The sequence below is a fragment of the Symphalangus syndactylus genome, chromosome 22, assembly GCF_028878055.3.
Source record: "Symphalangus syndactylus isolate Jambi chromosome 22, NHGRI_mSymSyn1-v2.1_pri, whole genome shotgun sequence".
Taxonomy (NCBI): Eukaryota; Metazoa; Chordata; class Mammalia; order Primates; family Hylobatidae; genus Symphalangus; species Symphalangus syndactylus.
This window is the reverse complement of record NC_072444.2, coordinates 35,965,067-35,989,660: the sequence shown is the minus strand read 5'-3', so window position 1 is coordinate 35,989,660 and position 24,594 is coordinate 35,965,067. Positions and strand designations below refer to the sequence as shown.

The 24,594-nt window shown below is 50.5% G+C and overlaps 1 pseudogene; it reads left to right on the top strand.

Annotated features, from left to right (window-relative positions):
- The first annotated feature begins 703 nt into the window (after positions 1 to 703).
- LOC129472651 (golgin subfamily A member 8N-like) lies at positions 704 to 18,679 on the top strand (annotated as a pseudogene).
- The last annotated feature ends 5,915 nt before the right edge of the window (positions 18,680 to 24,594 follow it).

Sequence of the window (24,594 nt, the reverse complement as noted above, 5' to 3'; positions counted from 1 at the left end):
AGTTTTTGTATTTTTAGTAGAGATGGGGTTTCACCCTGTTGGCCAGGCTGGTCTCGAACTCCTGACCTCAGGTCATCCACCCGCCTTGGGCTCCCAAAGTGCTGGGATTACAGGCGTGAGCCACTGCACCCGCCCCCAAAGATTTGTGTTTTTACAGATATTAGACATGTTTCTTGTTTAAGAAAAAAAGTCTTAACAATAACATAGGAGAATAAGATAAACGTTTTTCCACAAAAGAGAATCATTGTGATTATTTTATCTTATTGGAATGTTGGATAATATAGTCTGCTTCATTAATCATCAAGCATGCTATGGATTTTCCATTTTTATAGGATCTGTATCTCAGTTAAGGTAGTACTGGTAATTTTTTTACTGTATTTGAAGATGAAAAATATAAGCCAAAATCATAGACCTTGCATAGAAACTGGGTAATGAAGACAGCTCTGGAGGAACACATAGATACACATACACAGAAACACATATATATATAAAGTATACACACATAACATTTTTAAAAATTTTAAAGCAAAAGCTGGCCCCTCCCCTCTCACAGAGTGGGCAGGGCAGTGGTTGCATGGGCAGCTTTCCTTGTGAGCCACAGGTCCCCCTGGACACACTGGGGCCCAGCCACACCCCCCTTTCCCTTTCATCTTTGTCATTGACCAATGGGCTTGGAGCATTAAGGCCACACCCCTATTCTGCATTCTACTGGGGCCCTGGTTACGCCTCCTCTGGCTCAGTCACACAGCTGCCTGGTAGGTGACTGGAGGTGTTGATTAGTGCTCGCTGGGATTTCGCTGACGTGGCCCCAACCCTGCCTCCCTACCCACCCCACGATGGCAGAAGAAACTCGACAGAGCAAATTGGCTGTAGCCAAGACAAAGGTAAAAACGCACCAGGTCATCACCCCCCAACCCAGCCACAGATCCCCTCCGATGACAAGACCACTGCCAGAGTCCATACCACTCCTGAGGCACACCGGACTGGGCCCCCCAACCCTGGCGCCTCTGGGCTCCACCCACCAAAGTCTTCTCAGCCCTGCTCCTTAAGCAAGCAGCCCAGTCCCTGCCCTCGCCAGTTACCCCAGGGTGACTTTGGGTGGGTGACTCCTGGGGATTCCCGCTCCATTACTGGGCCCTCACCTCCTGCCGCCCCAAACTCGACCTCCCTGGTCTCTTTGGGCTAGCGTCTCCAAGGGCCTCGGTCCCCCAGCCCCAGGCCCTGCCCTTGCCAGTCATCCCTGGGTGACTTTGGGCTGGTGACTCCTGGAGCTCCCTGCTGCAGACTCTGCCCCTCCCTCCTGCTGCCTCAAGGTGGACCTCCCTGGGCTCTTTGCACTGGCATCTCCAAGGAGCTGGGTCCCAACCCTGTGTTTCCCTCCCCCATTGTAGAGCAGCAACTCGGACATTGTGCTGATGTGGTCCCTCCCCCTGACCAGGAGGAGTGGAATGTAGTGATGTCACAATCCACCTAGGAACTGTCATTACTGCAAGACCAGCCTTTGAACTTATGACTCAGTCCCTTAAGCGTTGTCACCCCATTTCTGATTCCTCTGGTCACAGCACAAATTTTCAGCTGCAAAGGGAATGGAGATTATGGGACCTAGGAGCAAGAGGTTTCAGGCTGCCTTACTCCCTTAACATAGACATTGACAGTAGGAAAAGCCTACACTTCCCCCATGAGCTCAAAAGCTTCACAGTGTCTCTGGGTGGCAATGGGAGAATTGGTTTAGTTTGGTTTTCTCCCAGGCTTCTACTTTCCAGAGAGATTTCAACATTCTTTTCTCAGTTATCTATCTCATATTCTAATTCTCCATGGTTCTGGGACCAGACTGCCCTTCAGTCAGTGGTCTCTGAAGTGAGATTTGCTCATCTTCTGTGGAATAGATCTTAGGAAACTGAACTTGACAGCTTGAATCTTGCTCATATTATCTCAACCTTGAGTACTTTGAGTGCCACAGGATAAATGTGGGGCATCTTTCTGAAGCATCAGTTTCCCTTGATTCTCTTGAGATCAAGAGAAAAAACATGAATGTACTTAGGGATGACAGTCACATAGGTTTCTAAGAGTATACCAGACTTCTCTCTGAAATGAGACTTGGTTTGTCCTCTTTCTGATAAATTCCCAGATTTAACAAAAAGGCTGCCTTCTGCCATGAGAACACATTGATATAAAAGTTTGAGAGGTACTGGTGCACTTCTTCACACTAACAGACGTGTGAGAATGTCTGACTCTAAACCACACGGCATACAGTTCCTGCCTACTTAATGTTTACTTTTCTACCTCTGCCTCTGGTTTTGGCCCCTGGCAGCTGCTGATTCTTGGCAAAACCTCAGAGCTTGGAGTCAGAAGACTGAGTTTCAAAGTCCCAGTATCGCCTTTTTCTTTTTTATAGCCATGATATCAATCCCTCTCAGTCACTAAATGATTGTGACAACACCTTGTACTGTTGTTGGTGTCATTACATCAGATGGTGTATAAGAGTATTTTGTAAAAACTGTAAAGGAGCTTCCTCCCTCCCTCCCTCCCTCCCTCCCTCCTTTCTTTCTTTCTTTCTTTCTTTCTTTCTTTCTTTCTTTCTTTCTTTCTTTCTTTCCTTCTTTCCTTCTTTCCTTCTTTCCTTCCTTCCTTCCTTCCTTCCTTCCTTCCTTCCTTCCTTCCTTCCTTCCTTCCTTCCTTCCTTCCTTCCTTCCTTCCTTTCTTTCTTTCTTTCTTTCTTTCTTTCTTTTCTTTCTTTCTTTTCTTTCTTTTCTTTCTTTCTTTCTTTCCCTCTCTGGCCCAGGCTACAATCTACTCGGCTTCCTGCTGCCCGCTCCCCGGACTGCCTGGGACTGCCGGCGCGCATGACCGCTGCCTGCCTTTTCTCCTTTGGATGCAGGCACGCGTTCGCCATCTTGGCCACGCTGGTCGCCAGCTCCTGACGCCGAGTGCTCTGCCCGCCTCAGCCTCCCGAGGTACTGGGACTACAGACAGAGTCTCGCTCACCCAGTGCTCGGTGTTGCCCTGGCTGGAGTGCGGTGGCGTGGTCTGGCCTCGCGGCAGCCTCTACCCCCCGGCCACCTGCCTTGGCCTGCCAGGGTGCTGGGATTGCAGCCCCTGCCCGGCCGCTGCCCCATCTGGAAGGTGGGGAGCGCCTCTGCCCGGCCGCCCCGTCTGGGAGGTGAGGAGCACCTCTGCCTGGCCGCCCCGTCTGCGAAGTGAGGAGCGCCTCTGCCCGGCCACCCACCGTCTGGGAAGTGAGGAGCGCCTCTGCCCGGCCACCCACCGTCTGGGAAGTGAGGAGCGCCTCTGCCCGGCCACCCACCGTCTGGGAAGTGAGGAGCGCCTCTGCCCGGCCACCCACCGTCTGGGAAGTGAGGAGCGCCTCTGCCCGGCCACCCACCGTCTGGGAAGTGAGGAGCGCCTCTGCCCGGCCACCCACCGTCTGGGAAGTGAGGAGCGCCTCTGCCCGGCCACCCACCGTCTGGGAAGTGAGGAGCGCCTCTGCCCGGCCGCCCCGTCTGGGAAGTGAGGAGCGCCTCTGCCCGGCCGCCCATCGTCTGGGAAGTGAGGAGCGCCTCTGCCCGGCCACCCATCGTCTGGGAAGTGAGGAGCGCCTCTGCCCGGCCACCCCGTCTGGGAAGTGAGGAGCGCCTCTGCCCGGCCTCCCATCGTCTGGGAGGTGAGGAGCGCCTCTGCCCGGCTGCCCCGTCCGGGAGGAAGTGAGGAGCGCCTCTGCCTGGCCGCCCTGTCCGGGAAGAAGTGAGGAGCGCCTCTGCCCGGCCGCCCCGTCCGGGAAGTGAGGAGCGTCTCTGCCCGGCCGCCCCGTCCGGGAAGAAGTGAGGAGTGCCTCTGCCCGGCCACCCCCGTCCGGGAAGAAGTGAGGAGCGCCTCTGCCCGGCCGCCCCGTCCGGGAAGAAATGAGGAGCGCCTCTGCCCGGCCACCCACCGTCTGGGAAGTGAGGAGCGCCTCTGCCCGGCCACCCACCGTCTGGGAAGTGAGGAGCGCCTCTGCCCGGCCACCCACCGTCTGGGAAGTGAGGAGCGCCTCTGCCCGGCCACCCACCGTCTGGGAAGTGAGGAGCGCCTCTGCCCGGCCGCCCCGTCTGGGAAGTGAGGAGCACCTCTGCCCGGCCGCCCATCGTCTGGGAAGTGAGGAGCGCCTCTGCCCGGCCACCCATCGTCTGGGAAGTGAGGAGCGCCTCTGCCCGGCCACCCCGTCTGGGAAGTGAGGAGCGCCTCTGCCCGGCCTCCCATCGTCTGGGAGGTGAGGAGCGCCTCTGCCCGGCCGCCCCGTCCGGGAGGAAGTGAGGAGCGCCTCTGCCTGGCCGCCCCGTCCGGGAAGAAGTGAGGAGCGCCTCTGCCCGGCCGCCCCGTCCGGGAAGTGAGGAGCGTCTCTGCCCGGCCGCCCCGTCCGGGAAGAAGTGAGGAGTGCCTCTGCCCGGCCACCCCCGTCCGGGAAGAAGTGAGGAGCGCCTCTGCCCGGCCGCCCCGTCCGGGAAGAAATGAGGAGCGCCTCTGCCCGGGCGCCCCGTCCGGGAAGAAGTGAGGAGCGCCTCTGCCCGGCCGCCCCATCCGGGAAGAAGTGAGGAGCGCCTCTGCCCGGCCACCCATCGTCTGGGAAGTGAGGAGCGCCTCTGCCCGGCCACCCACCGTCTGGGAAGTGAAGAGCGCCTCTGCCCGGCCGCCCCGTCTGGGAAGTGAGGAGCTCCTCTGCCTGGCCGCCCCGTCTGGGAAGTGAGGAGTGCCTCTGCCCGGCCGCCTCGTCTGGGAAGTGAGCAGCGCCCCTGCCCGGCCACCCCATCCGGGAAGAAGTGAGGAGCGCCTCTGCCCGGGCGCCCCGTCCGGGAAGAAGTGAGGAGCGCCTCTGCCCGGCCGCCCCGTCCGGGAAGAAGTGAGGAGCGCCTCTGCCCGGCCGCCCCGTCCGGGAAGAAGTGAGGAGCGCCTCTGCCCGGCCGCCCCGTCCGGGAAGAAGTGAGGCGCGCCTCTGCCCGGCTGCCCCGTCTGGGAAGTGAGGAGCGCCTCTGCCCGGCCACCCCATCCGGGAAGAAGTGAGGAGCGCCTCTGCCCGGCCGCCCCCGTCCGGGAAGAAGTGAGGAGCGCCTCTGCCCGGCCGCCCCGTCTGGGAAGTGAGGAGCGCCTCTGCCCGGCCGCCCCGTCCGGGAAGAAATGAGGAGCGCCTCTGCCCGGGCGCCCCGTCCGGGAATAAGTGAGGAGCGCCTCTGCCCGGCCGCCCCGTCCGGGAAGAAGTGAGGAGCGCCTCTGCCCGGCCGCCCCGTCCGGGAAGAAGTGAGGAGCGCCTCTGCCCGGCCGCCCCGTCCGGGAATAAGTGAGGAGCGCCTCTGCCCAGCCGCCCCGTCTGGGAAGTGAGGAGCGCCTCTGCCCGGGTGCCCCGTCCGGGAATAAGTGAGGAGTGCCTCTGCCCGGGCGCCCCGTCCAGGAAGAAGTGAGGAGCGCCTCTGCCCGGCCGCCCCGTCTGGGAAGTGAGGAGCGCCTCTGCCCGGCCGCCCCATCCGGGAAGAAATGAGGTGCGCCTCTGCCCGGGCGCCCCATCCGGGAAGAAGTGAGGAGCGCCTCTGCCCGGCCGCCCCATCCGGGAAGAAGTGAGGAGCGCCTCTGCCCGGCCACCCATCGTCTGGGAAGTGAGGAGCGCCTCTGCCCGGCCACCCACCGTCTGGGAAGTGAGGAGCGCCTCTGCCCGGCCGCCCCGTCTGGGAAGTGAGGAGCGCCTCTGCCCGGCCACCCACCGTCTGGGAAGTGAGGAGCGCCTCTGCCCGGCCACCCACCGTCTGGGAAGTGAGGAGCGCCTCTGCCCGGCCACCCACCGTCTGGGAAGTGAGGAGCGCCTCTGCCCGGCCACCCACCGTCTGGGAAGTGAGGAGCGCCTCTGCCCGGCCACCGTCTGGGAAGTGAGAAGCGCCTCTGCCCGGCCACCGTCTGGGAAGTGAGGAGCGCCTCTGCCTGGCCGCCCCGTCTGGGAAGTGAGCGCCTCTGCCCGGCCACCCATCGTCTGGGAAGTGAGGAGCGCCTCTGCCCGGCCGCCCCGTCTGGGAAGTGAGCGCCTCTGCCCGGCCACCCATCGTCTGGGAAGTGAGGAGCGCCTCTGCCCGGCCACCTATCGTCTGGGAAGTGGGGAGCGCCTCTGCCCGACCACCCATCGTCTGGGAAGTGAGGAGCGCCTCTGCCCGGCCACCTATCGTCTGGGAAGAAGTGAGGAGCGTCTCTGCCTGGCCGCCCCGTCTGGGAAGTGAGGAGCCCCTCTGCCCGGCCGCCCCGTGTCTGGGTAGAAGTGAGGAGCTCCTCTGCCTGGCCGCTCCGTCTGGGAGGTCTACCACGGAGGCCAGAAGCAATGTGGGGGCTGGACGTGGTGGCTCACGCCTGTGGTCCCGGCACTCTGGGGGGCGAGGCGGGTTGATCACTTCGGGCTAGGAGTTCGAGACCAGTCTGGCCAACTTGGCGAAACATGAAGAATACAACAGACAAACCAACCAACCAACTCAATGACAACAAAACAGGTCTACCCTGGAGTCATACTCTAATTTCTTCTATTTTCCTCCCTTTCTGATCCTTTATCCCACTTTCTTTTTCTTCCTCTTCCTTCTCCCTCTTCTTTGTCAAATAGAGGATTGAGTTATTATCACTGATCCATATAAAGTCCCTCTCTCATTTATTTTAACTCCCACCCCCATTTCTATTCCCCGACTTCCCATGTGCAACCTTCCTAATATGTTTGATACGCATCTCTTTGTTTGTATGTATTTTTAGAAAATGTTTATTGTTTTTGTATAAAAAAAAATTAATAAAAAAAAAAATGTAAAGGAGGATGTGGCTGTAGGGGCTGACAGTTCTCATGAGTATTACTGCTCTTCTTTCCCACAGTTTAAAGAATATGGGCAGAGAAAGAACAGTAGAATTACAGCAGGAGCGAAGAGGAACAGGAAAACAAATGGCAGTATCCCTGAGACAGCCCCTTTTGGTGGTTGCCAGTCACCTGGGGATGTGAGTCTTGGCTGGCCAGGCTCCTGGGGACGGGGCCCAAGGGGCAGTAGAGGGTGATTGTTAAAATTGTGGATGGACTGTTGGGTACTGGTTAAGAATTCTGGGTTTGGCTGGATGTGGTGGCTCATGCCTGTAATCCCAGCACTTTGGGAGACCGAGGCAGGCAGATCACGAGGTCAGGAGATTGAGACCATCCTGGCTAACATGGTGAAACCCCGTCTCTACTAAAAAATACAAAGAAATTTGCCAGGCATGGTGGCGGGCGCCTGTAGTTCCAGCTACTCAGGAGGCTGAGGCAGGAGAATAGCGTGAACCTGGGAGGCAGAGCTTGCAGTGAGCCGAGATTGTGCCACTGCACTCCAGCCCGGGAGACAGAGCGAGACTCTGTCTCAAAAAAAAAAAAAAAAAAAAAAAGGAATTCTGGGTTTGAATCCTGCCTCTCCGCCTCTCCATCTGGGAGGGATATGATTTACGGCAATTTGCTTGAGCTCTTTGGGCCTCTCTTTTCACATCTGTATAACAGAGGTGGTATTGTTTGACTTCCATTTGTGAAGTTTAAATGAGATTTGTTATTGTTGTTTTTATGTTAATCCCTAGTACATAGTACATGGCCTGCTGTAAACACCCAGGACACCCAGCATTGCTGTTTGATTTTCCTCATCCCCAGTATCAAGGGGAAGCCAGGACAATGAGAACAGTCACTTACCATCAGGAGTCATTGAAATGGCCCCAGGGTGGGATGGTGAGGAGATAAGAACCAAGAGAGAAGTTGGCACAGAGTTATGGGACAAAGGTCCAAGATAGGCAGAAAAGAAAATGTTGCCAGTTGATGGGGAAGAAAGGAAGTCAGAGGGCTCAGACACTGAGGGGGACAGAACATCTCCATGTGCACTCTCATCTCTTGTAGTCAGCAACAGGTTTCCACGGGGAGGGCCCTACATCATCGGCTACCCTGAAGGATCTGGAGGTAAGAGGCTCTGGGTGGAGGTGCAGTGACCCTGCAGGCCAGCCCTCCAACCTCCTCACACAGAGGGGACTGGGTACTCCTCTGCCAGCTGAGACAGCCCACACACCCCAGCCCTAATGATTGTTCTCTCTACCTCTCCCCAAACTCCTGCTCCACCTCCTGCTCTCTGCATGCGCCTCAGAGCCCGTGCCAAGAACCGGCAGTAGTCTGGGATTCAAGGTCCGTAAAAATCAATCAACTGAAGAACACCATCGAATATTTGGTAAGAGTTCAGTGGGGTCCCCTGATTCCATGCTGCCAATCCTGGGCTGGTTTCCCCTTAGGGCCCTGAAGAAAGAGCTGGTGGCCCCTGGTGCCAAGGGTAAATAGGGAGCTGGGGTGCCCAGGCCTCACCTGGAGGGACCCCAGAGCATGCAGCGTGGCTCTTCTTTTGCTGCCCTCTTTGCCGACTCTCTCCTCTCCAGACATCCCTGCTCGAGTCCTTGCTACACACGCCCTGGGGTTGTTGCCTCTCGGGGAATTGCTACCCTGACTGGTTGTCAGGGACTATGTATTTCTGCCATGACTCAGTCCCTAATTTGATCTTCGATTCTGGACAAGCCACCTCTCCTTTTTGGGCTCATGTTTCCAGAGGAGGTAGTGAGTATCAAAGGTCTCTGTTAGCTCTGAGAGTCTGAGATTTAAAGGCCCCCTAGAATGGAAACCTCAGGGCCAAGGGCTCTGTCCTTTTCCATCCTATATCTGCTGTGAAGAACCGTACCTGGCCCGTACGTGCTCAGTAAATGTTTATTGAATGAACGCACTTTTCTAAATCACAAGCTGCCAGAAGGAGGGGCCTTTCTCAAACTCCATCTCTAGGGGTTTATGTTACTGTCCTCTCAAGAGAGTCCTGATTCAGACTTTGAGTTCTGTGGCTGTGGGCAAAAACCAACAAAGACCCAAATCCTTTGTCCTTGGGATCTTGAGGAGAGTTTACCCGTTCATGTTCCCATTATGTCTGAGAACATTGCCTTTAAAATCCATTCCTGGCCCCTGCCTACCACTTCCTGGTCTGGGGAATAGAGTTGAGGGGGCCACCCTCCATCACCTTCATTTGACTCTCCCCACAGAAACAACAGAATAAAGAACTGGAACATCACCTGGAAGAAGTAACGTGATTTCCTTTCCTCGCGACATGACTGCTGGGTTTGGGGGGCACTCAGACATAGAGGCCTCAGTCTCATCTCACCCACTCCCAGCCTGGGGAAGAAGGCTCACTCCTCACATTCCACCCCATCCCCACAGGGCCTCTCATAACCTGGTCCCATGGGTGGGCCTGTCCTGGGGCATTGGTGGCATTCTGGGGGCATGTCTCTTGCTGTGCCGTCTCTGCCTCCCCATGGTAAGAGCTCTGTCTTCCTCTTCCTATAGGAAAAGAAAGAAAACAACAAGAGACACTAGGCCGAATGGCGGCTAAAAGTGAGTGGAGGGTGTGAAGTTTCCTCCTGTCCTCCCGAGAATGTTTCTTTCCTTCTCTTTCAGCACTTGCTTGGTTTTTCTCCCAAAGGTTCAAATGGAGATATTGAATACAGAGAAAAATGAGCTCCATACGGACCTGTGTCGCACAAAAGGTGTTCTCAGACACTTTGAAGGTAGGAATCTGGGCACCCTGTCATCCTTCAACCTGGCACCTTGACAGGTCTTCAGGGGGAGTCCTTTGGGCCCCATCTCAACTCTCTCATTGCAGAAGAGTCCAAGGATCTGGCAGGCCACCTGCAATGTTCATTGCAGTGTATAAGAGAGTTGGAGTGGGCTCTCTCTGCTGTCGCCACCACACAGAAGGATATCAGTGTGAGTTCAACCACTTGCCCTGTCCCCTGGGTGCCTGGCTTCACAGATGGAGGAGTGAGCCTAAAGGTCCCTTCTGCAGGATGGAGTGTCCTGCCCAGAAGGCAGCATGGCCATTTCTCGCTGCTTTTGTTTATGGTTGTTAGAGGCAGCATGGGGCTGAGTCAGCTGCTGTGGGTGAGTTGGGGGGCACTGTGGGGAGTGAGCACTGGACACAGAGCTTGGAGGCCAAGTGCCTGCCCTGCCCTTACCTGGCTGTGGTCTTGGCCAGGTCCTAGGTGGGGTATTGGGTACTCGTACTGTGAAGGTACAGAAGAGTACCTTTAATATGTTACCATTTCTGTAGAGAGGGGAAATGTGTGTGTGTGTGCGTGTTTGTGGACATACTATGATAATAGACATAAAACATGTCTGAGAGAGTTCATAAAAAATTCAGGAGAGAGCAACAGGGTGGCTGGGAGATACTTCCTTTCTGTACTTTCTGAGTTTTGGACTATGCGAATGTATCATCGTTTCAAACAGTGCACATAAAGATTAATTTTCCCCTTCTTATCTGTGCCCCCACCCCCAGCAAGAAAAATGGGCTTAGAGAATCATATAGACCTGGGTGTTCAAATCCCAACTCTGCCTAATTGATCTTAGGCAAGCACCTAACCTCAAATACTCCATGTTTTTTCAAATACACAATAGTGGTAATCATAGTAACTGTCTCCTATGGTGGTTGCGAGGATTAAATGGGATTGCTAGCATGGTACCTGTTGAAGCACTCCATAAAGGTTCAAACAGTGGCAATAATAATAGTAATAACAATAGCAATATTATCTGATCTCTCTGGGCCTCTGTTAGGCAGCTGTAAATTCAATCTCTTTCCCTGTCCCTTCCAACTTTTCTGAGTTCTTTTAAAAACCAGACTATGGGCTTGGAAATGCCTTGATCTTTACTGACCGAGTTGTTTATTGAGCCTAGCCCTGGCCCTTTTAAGGGGCACTCTGTGGAATGTCCCGGGCTCCCCAGATCGAAACTTCTTACTCTTCACCATCCAGTTCTCGAGCTGCAGTAGAGAACTTAGCTGGTGGCAGTTAAAGAAATCCACAGAGGAGAAGGCACGGCTGAAAACACAGCTAACACGGATGAGGTTTTGCAGAGGGAGGGATGTGGAAGGAAGATGACCCCAGGTGGTCAGGAGCAGGTGAGGACCAGTGACAGCCCTTCCTAACTTCTGTGCCCATTCTTGCAGTTGAAGGAGTTGCTGACCCAAGTCCAATTAGAACGAGATCAATATGCTTGCCAAATAGAAGGAGAGAGGGACCAGTGGCAGCAGAGGATGAGAAAAATGTCGCAGGAGGTGAGATCTGACCCTTCAGCCACCCCACCTTAGATAGGTCACTAGATCTTTCTGGGCATCTGTAAAATGAGAATAGTACAGCCAGAGGTGGTCATGGGTCTGGGCTTTGTGGGGGTGGGGGCAGAGAGGGAGATGGGAGCCTGCCCAGCCACCAGCCCCTCTCTCCAGGGCCCTTTCCCTCTGTGCTTTGGGCAGATTGACACATTGAAAAAGTCAAAACATCACTATACGCATGGGGTAGAGGAGCTGCAGTCCAAACTCAAAAATCAGATGGGTAAGATGGGGCTGGCATGACCTGGGAGCAGGACTGGCATCAGAGGGCTGTGGGGGTGGCTTAGAATGCCCTAGGGAGGTGGGTGGATGGTAGGGAGAGGGAGGCAGAGGGAAAGAGTTCTGTGCCAGGAGACAGCAAGTCATCATCTCTATGAGCCTCAGTGTCCCTATCAGCAAAGGGGGCCCATTGTCAGCCACCCACAGTTCTCTCTATCTGAAAGTGGCTTTGAAGACAGGCTACCATCCAGGTGCAAGGAATCATTAGCAGCGAGGCCAAGTTTGGGGAGCCTGAGAGGAGCTGTTCACCAAGAGGAGGGTTTTGTTTTGTTTTGTTTTGTTTGAGAATCCAGAGGCCCTTATTGTCTGCTTCTTTCTCAGCTGAACCCTTGCCCCCGGAGCCCCCAGCATTGCCCTCTGAGGTGGAGCTGCAGCACCTGAGGAAGCAACTCGAGAGAGTGGCAGGAGAGCTCCAGGCCCAGGTCGAAAAGAATCAGCGCATAAGTCTCCTGAACCGGGTCCAAGAAGAGAGGCTTCGGAAGCAGGAGGAGAGGCTTCAGGAACAGCAGGAGAAGCTTCAGCAGCTGGCCAAGCTACAGAGCATCTTCGAGGAGCTGGTGCGTTGCCCCAGCTGGGGAGCCTGCCCTCCTCCCTAGCCCTCCGGGCCTTTGTTTCCCCACCTCTAAAATGGGGCAGTGTAGCCCTCACGTGAAATGTTACTTCTAAAGGCACCTGTGAACCAGGTGGCTGTGGGAGAGAGGGGATGATTTTTCTAACCTGCCTCCACCCTTCCTGGTGCCATGGGAGGCAGACACCAAGTTCTGGGGTCTCCAGCTGCCGTGGGTGGTTGCTGATTGCTTTTCTCTGTCCTGAACAATGAGAACAAGAGCACCCTGCATTTGGAGCAGCAAGTAAAGGAGCTACAGGAGAAGCTGGATGAGGTGAAGGAGATGGAAACTTCCACCCCATCCAAGAAGGGCTGGGAGACGGGCACTAGCCTCTGGGGAGGGGAGGTGCCAGGCCAGAGGCAGCTCCAGCCTGGGGGCTGGTGACCACAGCACCCCCCAGGGCAGTCCTGTGGCTGTTTCTTGCTTCCTGCCCTCTGACTTTTAGAGGTGGGTAGCCCTGGGCCCCTCCCAGGTCTGGACATCATCATCCCAGCTAGAGGCATGGAGCCCCCCAGTCACAGGGGAAGAGACAGTGGTATAACAGGCTCCTTATGCCAGGTGCAGCGGCTCATGCCTATAATCCCAGCACTTTGGGAGGCTGAGGCAGGAGAATCACTTGAGGTCGGGAGTTTGAGATCAGCCTGGCCAATGTGGTAAAACCTCATCTCTACTAAAATTACAAAAAAAAAAAAAAAAATTAGCGGGGCATGGTGCACGTGCCTGTAATTCCACCTACGGCACGAGAATTGCTTCAACCCAGGAGGTGGAGGTTGCAGTGAGCTGAGATTGCACAGCTGCACTCCAGCCTGGCCCACAGAGTGACACTCTTGTCTCAAAACAAAAAAAAAGACTCCTTAGATTAAAACTGGATTCCAGCCTCCGTTCCACTGGTCACCATTCAAGTACTTTGCGTCTCTAAGTCTCTGTTTCTTTAACTTCACAAGGAAGTTAGCATTTTCCTTACAGAGGTGCTGAGGATTAAATGAGAAGAGGGTGTGAGATTTGAGGCTGGGGAAGGAGGCATGGGGTTCTAGGAAAGCGAGGCAGTCACTTAGGCCTGGAGTAAGGGGCCAGGGGTCTGGGCAGCCAACAGAGCCCCCACAGTGCCCTCGCCACCCTATTAATAGGCCCAGAATCTGGAAACCAGCCACCACGTTCCCGCACACCCAGGGTCTTCCTGCAGGTGGAGCTGAAGAGCCAAGAGGCTCAGAGTCTGCAGCAGCAGCCAGACCTTTACCTGCGCCACCTGCAGCAGTACGTGGCCACCTATCAGCAGCAAGTGGCCACCTATCAGCAGCTGACCTCTGAGAAGGAGGCGCTGCACAGACAGTGACTGCAGCAGACCCAGCTAGTGAACCAGCTGCAGCAGCAGGAAGCTTGGGGCAAAGCGGTGGCCGAGATGACCCGCCAAAAGTTGCAGGAGACCCAGGGGAGGGAGCTGCAAGGATGGGGCTGTGAGGGGGACGACCTTGCAAACTCCATCCCTTCTCACTCTTTCCTGGCCCCTTAGGAGCGCCTGGAAGCTACCAGCCAGCAGAACCAGCAGCTAACAGCCCAGTTGGGCCTCATGGCTCTCCCTGGGGAAGGTACGGGAGACAGCTCAGAGGAAGAGGAGAGAGCCCCAGGAGGAAGGGGGGACTGTTAGCAGCATAGGATTGAGGAGTTGGAAGAGACCTTTAGAACAGCTGGTCACTATGCCGACCGGGTGCCTGCACTAAGTCTGGCATCAGTGTGGTGACCTCCTGTGAGCAGGGGCCACCAAGTTGCCTCAGGATGGCTGAACTCGCCCAGGTCAGAAAGGGAGCAGGTCAGAACTCCCACATCGACCAGTACTGGGAGTGTGCCTGGGTGGAATAGCAAGATCTTGATTCTTAAAAGTAAAAATAAAGAACAGCAGCTCATTCCTCTCTGGGGAGGAGCTGGCTCAGGGTTACACAGTGAGCGTGGAGGTAGAGGTGGGCCCACGGTACCTCCCTTTTTGGGTTGTCTGAGGACCCCTCTGGCCACCCCCCACAGGAGATGGAGAAGAACCTCGGCCCATGCCGAGCGTCCCAGAGAACCTGGAGAGCGGGGAGGCCACGGTGAGCCTGACTCCCCCTGCACCCACTTTGCCACCTTCCTCTGTGGTCCCTCCAAGACCCCTTTATGCTCTTAGATTCCCTGCCTTCTGATTTCTCTGGACCCTCACGCCTTCCGAGAGCCAGTGGTCAGACACCATTTCACCTGTGACCAACAGGTGCACTCTCTGAGGCCCCAAGGGAAGGGGCTGTGCTCCAACTCTCTGCCCCATTTCTTCTGTGTATGCCCCTACAAGAATGCTCACATCTTGCCCTCAGGTGGCATTTTTCAAGTCCACTGGAGCCAGTGCCCAGGTGGAGCAGGCACGGTTATGAGAGCAGGTGAAAGAGCTGAGGGTGTGCTGCCAGTACCTGGCTCACCCGGTGGCCTCGGCCCAGAAGGAGCCAGAGGCAGTGGTCCCAGCCCCAGGGACTGGGGGCGAGTCTGTGAGTGGGGAGTCCCACCGGGTCCTGCAGGAAGTCATGGAGAAGCTGGCCCACGCCAGGACTCCCCTCCGCCTTCTCCATGACTTGAAAGTGCCACCTGAGGGCAGGTCACTGCCGAGATGTGACCACAATATTTTGGCTCCAGAGCAGCTTTATGGACCACCTGGATGAGAAGGCAGACCTGAGTGAGCTGGTGAAAAAACAAGAAATACGATTCATCCAGTACTGGCGAGAGAGATGCCATCAGTGAGTGGGAGGCCAGGGCACGGCAGGGGGAGCTGCAGGGCCGTCAGAGAGGCCCCAGTGTCTGAGCCCTGTCCTCCCGCAGGAAAACCCATCACCTTTTAACAGAGCCAGGGGGCCATGCCAAAGATGCGGCACTGGGAGGACCGCATCAGGCTGGCCCAGGACAGGGAGGAGATGAAGGTAGGGTGTGCAACAACTCTGGGGGTGTGGTTGGGGGTGGGTGTGAGGGTGGGCGCAGGCAGTGGCATGACAGCTGAGCACCCCTCCCTCCAGGTGAAGCTGCTGGAGCTGCAGCAGATGGTATCGGGGCCTGTGGCGACGACAACAATGGGCACAGAAAATTCCTGGCTGCTGCCCAGAACCCTGCTGATGAGCCCGGTCCAGGAGCCCCAGCCCCCCAGGAGCTTGGGGCTGCGGACAAGCATGGTGGTGAGTAGAGCCCTCAGGCGGGGTGGGCAGGCAGGAAGAGGGGGGCTCCCACTGTGCTCAGATCCCTGCCTCCCTCTCTCCAAAGATCTTTGTGAGGTGAACCTCAGCTCCTCTGCGCAAGGAGAGGCCAGGGAGGGTCCTCCCTGTGACAACCCTACTGCACAGCCGATCATGCAGGACCACCAGGAGCACCCAGGCTTGGGCAGCAATGGCTGTGTTCCATTCTTTGGCTGGGCTTGGCTGCCGGGAAGAAGGAGATAAACATCATCATCATCAAAGAGCTGGCCAAGATATTTTTAAATAAGAAACCAAGTTATGGGGTTAATCTCCGACACAATTCATTTAGTTCATTTGAATGTTACAGCCACTCATGATTATTTGTGTTTCTAATTTATAGTTTAAGTTTATTTGTAAAAAGTTAAAAGAGAGTGGGTCTCTGTGGCTTTCACTGATGTTCACTCTGGCATCCTTTAGTATTTTTCTTTTTTAATTTCATAATTGTAGGTCATTAGCATGCATATCGAGTTTGCCCTTATGTGGTGGGAATTCAAACACGCAAAGACCCACTCTTTGCACAAAACTGTTCTCGTTGGTTTGGAATAGGCTGCCATGCTTTTTTAATGTTATTGCAGCATGTATATTCATTACAGAATTCAGATAAAATTTGCCTATGTTCTGCTAGTGTTTGATCTAAATCACAGTGAGCTCTTCATTAGCTCAATATGTGGTTTGCCCCCAAGTGTGCACTGTTTATTACTTTGTAATATGCCACTATGAATACTGACATTTAGAGTTGTTTAAAGGCTGAGAACTGGAAAGAGCCTTTCCTCCATTTTCTGTGTATTGGTGATGGGAGTCATAACCTTTTGGGGGAGCTTTTTAAATCTCACAGAAGAGGAAAGTGGCCTGCTCTGGCAGGTATGTGCAGGATAGAGGGTGTTTCATCTGTTCCGGTGCCAAGAATTAGCGCTGTATTATGGTGGTTCCCTTAGGATTTGTATGTGCTCTGGGCTCATGAAGATACTGCATCATGAGCTGCAGCAGTTGTACTCTTTTTCGATGACCTAAAAAGGGATGATTTCTGAGGAATGAAAGGTTCCCATCATTGACTGTGCATGTGGAAAACCTTTCCTAGCTTAGAGCATTTGTATCTATAATACATTTTAAAGTCAGAGTACATGTTACCTGTTTTAATCACATGACTACATGCCTCAGTACACAAAAGGGCACTGGTTGGCATTCTTCTTAATGTATTTAGTGAAGATCATAAGAAATCCTTTAAGAGTTCAAATGTCCCTGGAACAGGCATACGGGCTCTAGCCAAGAATGAATTAGAGTGAAGGAAAGCTGTGTGATGCCTGGCATTCCTCTCTGTTCACGGAGCTTCTTTGAGGCTTGAAGATTGATTTTACCATCTAGACCTCTCTGGCTAATACCTATTCTTCAACCACCTTGGTTACTCTGACATAGGAATTTACTTCTTTTCTTTGAATGGAAAGCACTTTAAAAAATAATAAGAAACATTATTATAAACTAATACATGTGAGAGTACTTAGTTGAAACAAAAAGGAGTTTTAGTAAACAGTATTCTACTATCTTTGAAAATCAAGGAGAAGTTTATGCAACTTAAAATGTTTATAAACTGCAGTGCAATCTACTGTTTGTGAATGTCAATGTATTATCAGGAAACATGTCTATAAAATCACACAGTTATATTTTCTTACAAACTTCTTTACAAAGAGTGAAATATGTTTTTGTACCTCTCGGTTTCAGTTAGGGACATGTTTTGTGCAATATTTATGTGACTGTGCCTATGCGTGATGAACGAATGCATTTCAGTCATATATTGCCTAAATCATAACTTGATGATGCTTGGGAAAGACTCAACAGTTCAAACTTCATGAAGTTCTAATGTCTGTGTTCCAGAACACATCACATTATTAGGAGGTAGGGAGATATGGATGTGTGCTTCCTGGGGTGGGGATTTCTAATTACTAGACCATCTCCAGATTTAGCATCTGGCATCCTCCTGATACTTCTATGACATTAACAGGAGAGCAACAATATGATTTAACCAATGGAATAACAGATTTGCCGGCATTCACTGAACGAGGGCAAATATTCGGTCCTTGTGACTTCAACTGACTCTTCCAAATTGTATGAATGTATCAATGTATTAGATAAACCCAGTTTCAGAATGATAAAGAAAAAATGGTAGACCAAATAATGCGGCTAATTAAGAGTGGTACAATTTCTAGCCCGTGGGTTTAAAATGCACTTAAAGTCCTGTTCTTGCCTTTTATTTTCTGAACTTGCCGCTTTTGCATTCTTTGAGTTCAGTTTAAAGACAGTTACTTTAAGAGCACTTTAAACCCTCGGGCTAGAAATCAGACCACTGTTAATTAGCCACATTATTTGGTCTAATGTTTTTTCTTTTATCATTCTGAAACTGGGTTTATCTAATACATTGATAAATTATTTCAAAGGTACTTTTATCTTTGAAATCACTTCACTTTTACTGTGATAAATATCAGTGACTAGGAATGACCTTCAGATAGCTTTTAGCATCTGTAACCAATCTGACAATAATGTGTTCATCAGGTGCCTATGGATTAAATCACACACTGGCATATTTAAGCTGAAGGTCAGTCTGGAAAATAAATTTACTATATTGACTGAAATACCACTCTTTGTGTAGGTATTTGTCATATATTTAAGAAAAAGCTAAAAAGAATGGAAATTGTATGACAATAACTTAAGTCTTTCTTCAAAGTGCATGCCGTCTTTTGCGATACCTCATTCAGCCGAGTATTTGTGCTCTTCCTCATTCAGTGTAAGGCAGCTTTCAGTTTGCTTCGAAGGCAACATTGGAAGGTTAGAGTTCATCAGAAACATAGAATTTTAAAATGTGAGTTGCACTGAATACATTTTAATTTCTGTAGGAAAATCAAAACACCTATTTAAAGACTGCAGTATGTAATGATTATTTTAAAAGTATTTGATTAAACTTGATAGATTTTCCAGAAATGAAAAAATATCAGCTCTAAGCCCAAAGCTGAATTTTAGAAAATTTGAAAATGTAAACCAATCCTATCCATAATATAGTTTCTCTAAAACTTTATCTTGAAGAGTCGTTTTAAAATAATATAACTATTAAAAATTGTAACTGCTACCTTAATGTTCTGAAATAAGTTAAAACATTTTAAAATATGAATACTGTAGTATAAGAGAAAGAAACAGTGGGAAGGAAAAGCAGAGAAAGAAATGCCAATTCCAGTCCAAAGCTTTATTTGCCAAGTTTTCTTAGAATGAATTTTACTAATTTGTGAATTCTTGTAAACAGAATGTGTAATGGAAATACTGAAAGATTTTTTCCCCTAGAGTGGCATTATTGACTGCTGGTGTGATGCTACTGTAATGTAATAAATTATTAAATTGTTTCAAAGTGTTGTTTTTGCCTTAAAATTTTATTTTGCGTTTCCTGAAAACTATAGTATTAAAGGTATTGATACTGTGCAAATGCTGGGCATGCTTGCCATGAGATAATGTGTTTCATTTTTACAAAATTGTAATATAACTATGCAAGTGTTTATTAAAAGAACACAAAATAAAAAAGTTATGGGATTAAAAAAGTTGTGTGGTGAAAAAGTTATGGGATAAACAATGTAAAAAAGTTGTGGCAAAACAACTTGTGGGAAAAAAGTAGAAAAAAGTTTTATGAAAAGTTACAAAAAAAAGTTATGAAAAAGAAGTTACGGGATTTTCAAAAAAAGTCACGGAATAAAAATAAAAATTAAAAACAGGCCCCTGTCAGCAAAGCCTGGAGAAGTGGGGCTGGAGTCTCCACCGCCACCATGTCCCTACCACCCCTTCCCAGGCACTCCTTTACAATTAGGGTAGCAGGACAAGACCTCTGTCTAATGGGGAAAGACAAACAGACCCTTTGCCACCTTGACCGGGGCTGAGTCCCTAAATTTCTGGATGATGATGATTGTTATTTAAGAGCCAGAGGCTGTTGGAGTTGGTTTGTTTGGAGGAGGCCTGATGGCCCCCTTACTCTCACCATAGCCACTTTTCCCTCAGGGGGCTCCCATCTTCTTATTCAGAGAGATAGCTGAGGCAGGAAAGTGGGGCTAACTGTGGACCAGTGAGGGCATGGGATGCTGGGGTGGCCCCCTTTCCCCGGTGTACATACTGTGTCTGTGTAACATTTCGTATATTCCAGAGGGTAGGGCTGCCCCTGTACCATACCTAGCAGTGGTTGGAGCTGGCACATGGGAGGAGGTTCTAATAATTATTTGTGGCTGGGAAACTTATTTATTGCTAGCATAGGACAGAGGAAGGAGGCGGGGATGGGGTCGTGGCTCTCTGGTGGTGTGATCACAGCTTACTGCAACCTCCAACTCTCAGTCTCAAGTGATCCTCCCACCTCAGCCTCCCAGGTAGCTGGGAGTATAAGCATGCACTACTATGCCTGGCTAATTTTTAAATTGTTTTGTAGAGAAAAGGTCTTACTATGTTGCCCATGCTGGTCTTGAACTCCTGGCCTCAAGTGATTCTCCCATGTTGGCCTCCCAAAGCACTGGGATTCCAGACATGAGACATCGCTCCTGTCCATTAGGTTTTCTCTTTATTGCTGTTTTGTTGTTGTGGTTGTTGTTTTGTTTTGTTTTTTTTTTTTTGACAGAGTCTTGGTCTGTTGTCCAGGCTGGAGTGCAGTGGTGCGATCTCGGCTCACTGCAACCTCTGCCTCCTGGTTCAAGCAATTCTCATGCCTCAGTCTGTCGAGTACCTGGGGTTACAGGCATGAGCCACTGCACCTGGCTAATTTTTCAATTTTTAGTGGAGACAGAGTTTTGCTGTGTTGGCCAGATTGGTCTTGAACTCTTGGCCTCAAACAATCTGCCCTTCTCACCCTCCCAAAGTGCTGGGATTACAGGTGTGAGCCACTGCTCCTGGTTAAGATCCCATCTCTATTTAAATAAAAAAAGAAAATTCAGATTATGTGGAATACAGAACACCAAAGGCCAAAGTTATTTACCTCTCTGGGGTAATCTGTGTAAACAATTTGATATATATCCTTTCAAGTTCATACTTGCTATGCATATACATACATATACACACATACATTGACATATTCCCCCTTCCCTGCTGTCATGCTATTAGAGTCTTCTTTTTTTTGTAGAAATTGGACCAACTCTATGTTCTTTGCTGGCCCATATTTTTCCTATTCAGTGATGTGTTACCAATGTGTGTTTAAGTCAGTTTATGCAACTGTTCAATATCATTTTAAAAGGTTAAATATACGATCATATGAAGGCATTACAATTTATTCCAACAGTTCCCTTTTGCACATTTAATAATTTCCATTGGTTTGCCAGGGAGAACATTCTCATGCCATGGCTAAATCCTTTTGTACGGCCATCCTTAATTATTCCCTGAAGATAAACTTTTAAATAAAGTTGCTAGATGAGTGTCATTTCTTAAAAAGTTCTTTTTTGGTAGTTTATATGTAACACTGTGGTTTTATATGTACTTGCAAATAGCTGTAGTGCCAGTAAAAAATGTGATAAAATTAAACTCTTTCATGTATGCTAAAAATATTTTGATTTAGCACTTCATTAAGTGCATGATTACAGTCTCTATATCTTTTGATTTACCTTTCTATCTTTACAATTTTCAGCCCAGATACTTAGAGGTCACATAGTAAATTAAGGTTTTCTTTTTTTAATAATCTCCATCTTTCTAAATTTGGTGAGTCACAGTAAGTTATTTTTGTGTTGTTGAAAGCTGTGGCTCTGTTCTAAACTGGAGTCCAGAAATCATGCCACTTACAAAATATGCATTGTCTTCCAACATCAGAGTGTCTGGTAGAAGAAGGTGACTGTTCTTGGAATTTAAAAAACCTAAACAGGACAAGACAAGAATCTGGAAAATATTTGTGTTTCTGATAATATGGCTGAGTAGGTACTCTGCAAAGCCTCTCTCATAAAATAGACATGCTGGCTAGTCCTTGCAAAGACATATTTGAACTTGCCAAAAAAAAAAAAAAAAAAAATCCAGAATCTCTAAGAATGAAGATGAAGTGAAAATCAGAAGGGCTACTAAGAGAATAATGGGGAAGCAGCCCCAGTTATCAAGGGACATGTGCATGTGTTCAATAAAAAGTTTCAAACCTAAAAAATGTTGAGAAGGCCGGGCACGGTGGCTCATGCCTGTAATCCCAGCACTTTGGGAGGCCGAGGCGGGCGGATCACGAGGTCATGAGATCGAGACCATCCTGGCTAACACAGTGAAACCCCGTCTCTACTAAAAATACAAAAAATTAGCCGGGCGTGGTGGTGGGCACCTGTAGTCCCACCTACTCGGGAGGCTGAGGCGGGAGAATGGCGTGAACCCGGGAGGCGGAGCTTGCAGTGAGCCGAGATTGCGCCACTGCACTCCAGCTTGGGCAACAGAGCGAGACTCTGTCTTAAAAAAAAAAAGTTGAGAAAAATAATATAATTGCCCTACATACATACAACATCAACAATTTTTCATTCATGGCATGGCCAGTTTTTGTTTTGTATTTTTTTTTTTTAAAGGTGGGCTTTTGCTGTGGTTGCCCAGGCTGGAGTGCAGTGGTATGATCTTGGCTTACTGAAACTTCTGCCTCCTTGGTTCAAGTGATTCTCCTGCCTCAGCCTCCTGAGTAGCTGGGATTACAGGCACCCGTCATCACATCCGGCTAATTTTTGTATTTTTAGTAGAGATGGGGTTTCACCACGTTGGCCAGGCTGGTCTTGAACTCCTGACATCAGGTGATCCACCCACCTCGGCCTCCCAAAGTGCTGGGATTACAGGCGTGAGCCACCGCACCTGGCCACATCCTGTTTTGTTCCATTTGTATTCCCACTTCATTTATAAACTTCCTCTGAATTGTTTTGAAGTAAAACCTATACATCATATCATTTTTTAATTACCTTATATGTATCTGTAGAAGACAAGAAATTTTTAAAAATAAATATACTCACAATGCCATTAAATACCAAAAAAAAAAATACATTCTGAAAATAGTCACAAATCCAGAGTTCACATTTTCTTGACTTTCTCATAAGTGATTTTTTTCTAGGTTATCTATTTCAATCAGATACCTGTTTGCTCATATTTACATTCCTAACTGAACAATGTCTAAAGAGGTACTTAAACCTGACATAAAATGCAAATGAGCTTATGACCAAATGCTTAGTGCAAGAAAAAACTTCAAACTGCAAGATGATTCCCTCCAAATATAGAAAGGACCAGTATTTTAAGAGATATGTTAACTAAAATGTTGCAGCGTAAGGAGCAGTGTAGGAAGAACCTTTAAGTCTGAAACTTACAGGTAAATTTCAGAGTTTCCGTGGTCCTTCCACAACAACCTCTGGCATCTGTTTTCTCTACAATGGAGGTAACAATAGCAGCTATTTCAGAGCAGGAAAAGGCTTAGAACAGTGTTAGAAGAGGGAGGGGGCTATATAAAGTTTAGCTATTTGTATATAGTAACAAAGCAACTTTTTTTTTTTTTTTTTTTTTAGTCAATAGTAGATTTCTTTTGGAAAAGTAGCAGCCTCCTGTCTGGGAACACCTGTAGTTCCACTAAGTGAACATTGATGTCTGCTAACCTTTGCCTCTATTTCTCTCAATAATATACTGTCAAGCTGTTCCTTGATTTAGCAATTTTATATACTTTTTCGTTATTTTTTTTTCCTTTCCCTTTTCCTGAGACACAGTCCCACTCTGTCGCCCAGTCTGGACTACAGCAGCGCCATCATGGCTCACTGCCACCTCCACTCCCTGGCTAAAGCGATCCTCCTACATCAGCCTTCAGAGTAGCTGGGACTACCCACCGGGCCCACCAGACCCGGCTAATTTTTATGGTTTTTGTTTTGTTTTTCCGTTAAGATACCTGGTGTCGGGTCAGGCACAGTGACTCACGCCTGCAATCCCAGCACCCCAGAAGGCGGAGTCCGGCACATCACCTGAGGTGAGGAGCTGGAGACCAGACCGACCAACATGGGGAAACCCGGTCTCTACCAAAAAATAAAAGAATAAAAAACTAACTGGGCATGGTGGCTCACACCTGCAATCCCAGACACTCAGGAGGCTGAGGCAGGAGAACCACCCAAACCAGGGAGGTGGAGGCAGTGGGGAGCCGAGACCGGGCCACTGCACTCCAGCCTGGGCAATAAGAGCGAAACTCTGCTTCAAAAAAAAAAAAAAAGAGACCGGTTTCACCACGTTGCCCAGGCCAGTCTGGAACTCCTAGGCTCAAGCGATCCTCCGAGCTCCACCGTCCAAAGTCCCAGCTGGGATCACAAGCGTGAGCCACCACGCCAGGCCAATCCATTCCTTTCTGATTAATAAATTGGGCCTGTCACGGTAGCTCACGCCTGGAATCGCGCCACCCCGGGAGGCCGAGATGGGCGGATCCCCTGAGATCGGGAGTTTGAGATCAGCCTGACAAACATGGAGAAACTCCGTCTCTACCAAAAAAAAAAAAAAAAAAAAGCCAGGCATAGTGGCCCACACCTGCAATCCCAGCCACTTGGGAGACTGAGGCAGGAGAACAAACCAAACCCGGAGGCGGAGGCCACGGGCAGCCGAGACCATGCCACTGCAGTCCAGCCAGGCAACAAGAGTGAAATTCTTCCTCAAAAAAAAAAGAGAGAGACCAGGTTTCACCATGTTGCCCAGGCCAGTCTGGAACTCCTAGGCTCAAGTGATCCCCCATGCTCAGCCATACAAAGTCCTGGGATCAGAATCGTGAGTCACCACGCCAGGCCGATCAGTTCCTTTATGATTAATAAATTGGGTCTTGCGCGGTGGCTCACGCCTGAAATCCCAGCACCCCTGGAGGCCGAGGCGGGCAGATAACCTGAGGTGGGGAGTTTGAGACCAGCCTGACCAACATGGAGAAACCCCATCTCTACCAAAAAAAAAAAAGAGTCCAGCACGATGGCTCACGCCTGCAATCCCAGCCACTAGGGAGGCTGTGGCAGGAGAACCACCCAAACCCAGGAGGCGGAGGCCCGGCGAGCTGAGTCCATGCCACTGCACTCCAGCCTGGGCGACAAGAGCGGAACTCCGCCTCAAAAAAAAAACAAAAACAAAAAACAAAAAAAAGTGACCCGGTTTCACCATGTTGCCCAGGCTGGTCTGGAACTCCTAGGCTCAAGGGATCCACCACACTCGGCTGTCCAAATTCTTGGCATCACAAGCATGAGCCACCACACCAGGCCGATCTATTCTTTTCTGATTAATAAGTTGGGCTGGGTGCGGTGGCTCACACCTGCAATCCCAGCACCCCAGTGGCTCACGCTTGTAAACCTGTAGCGGGAT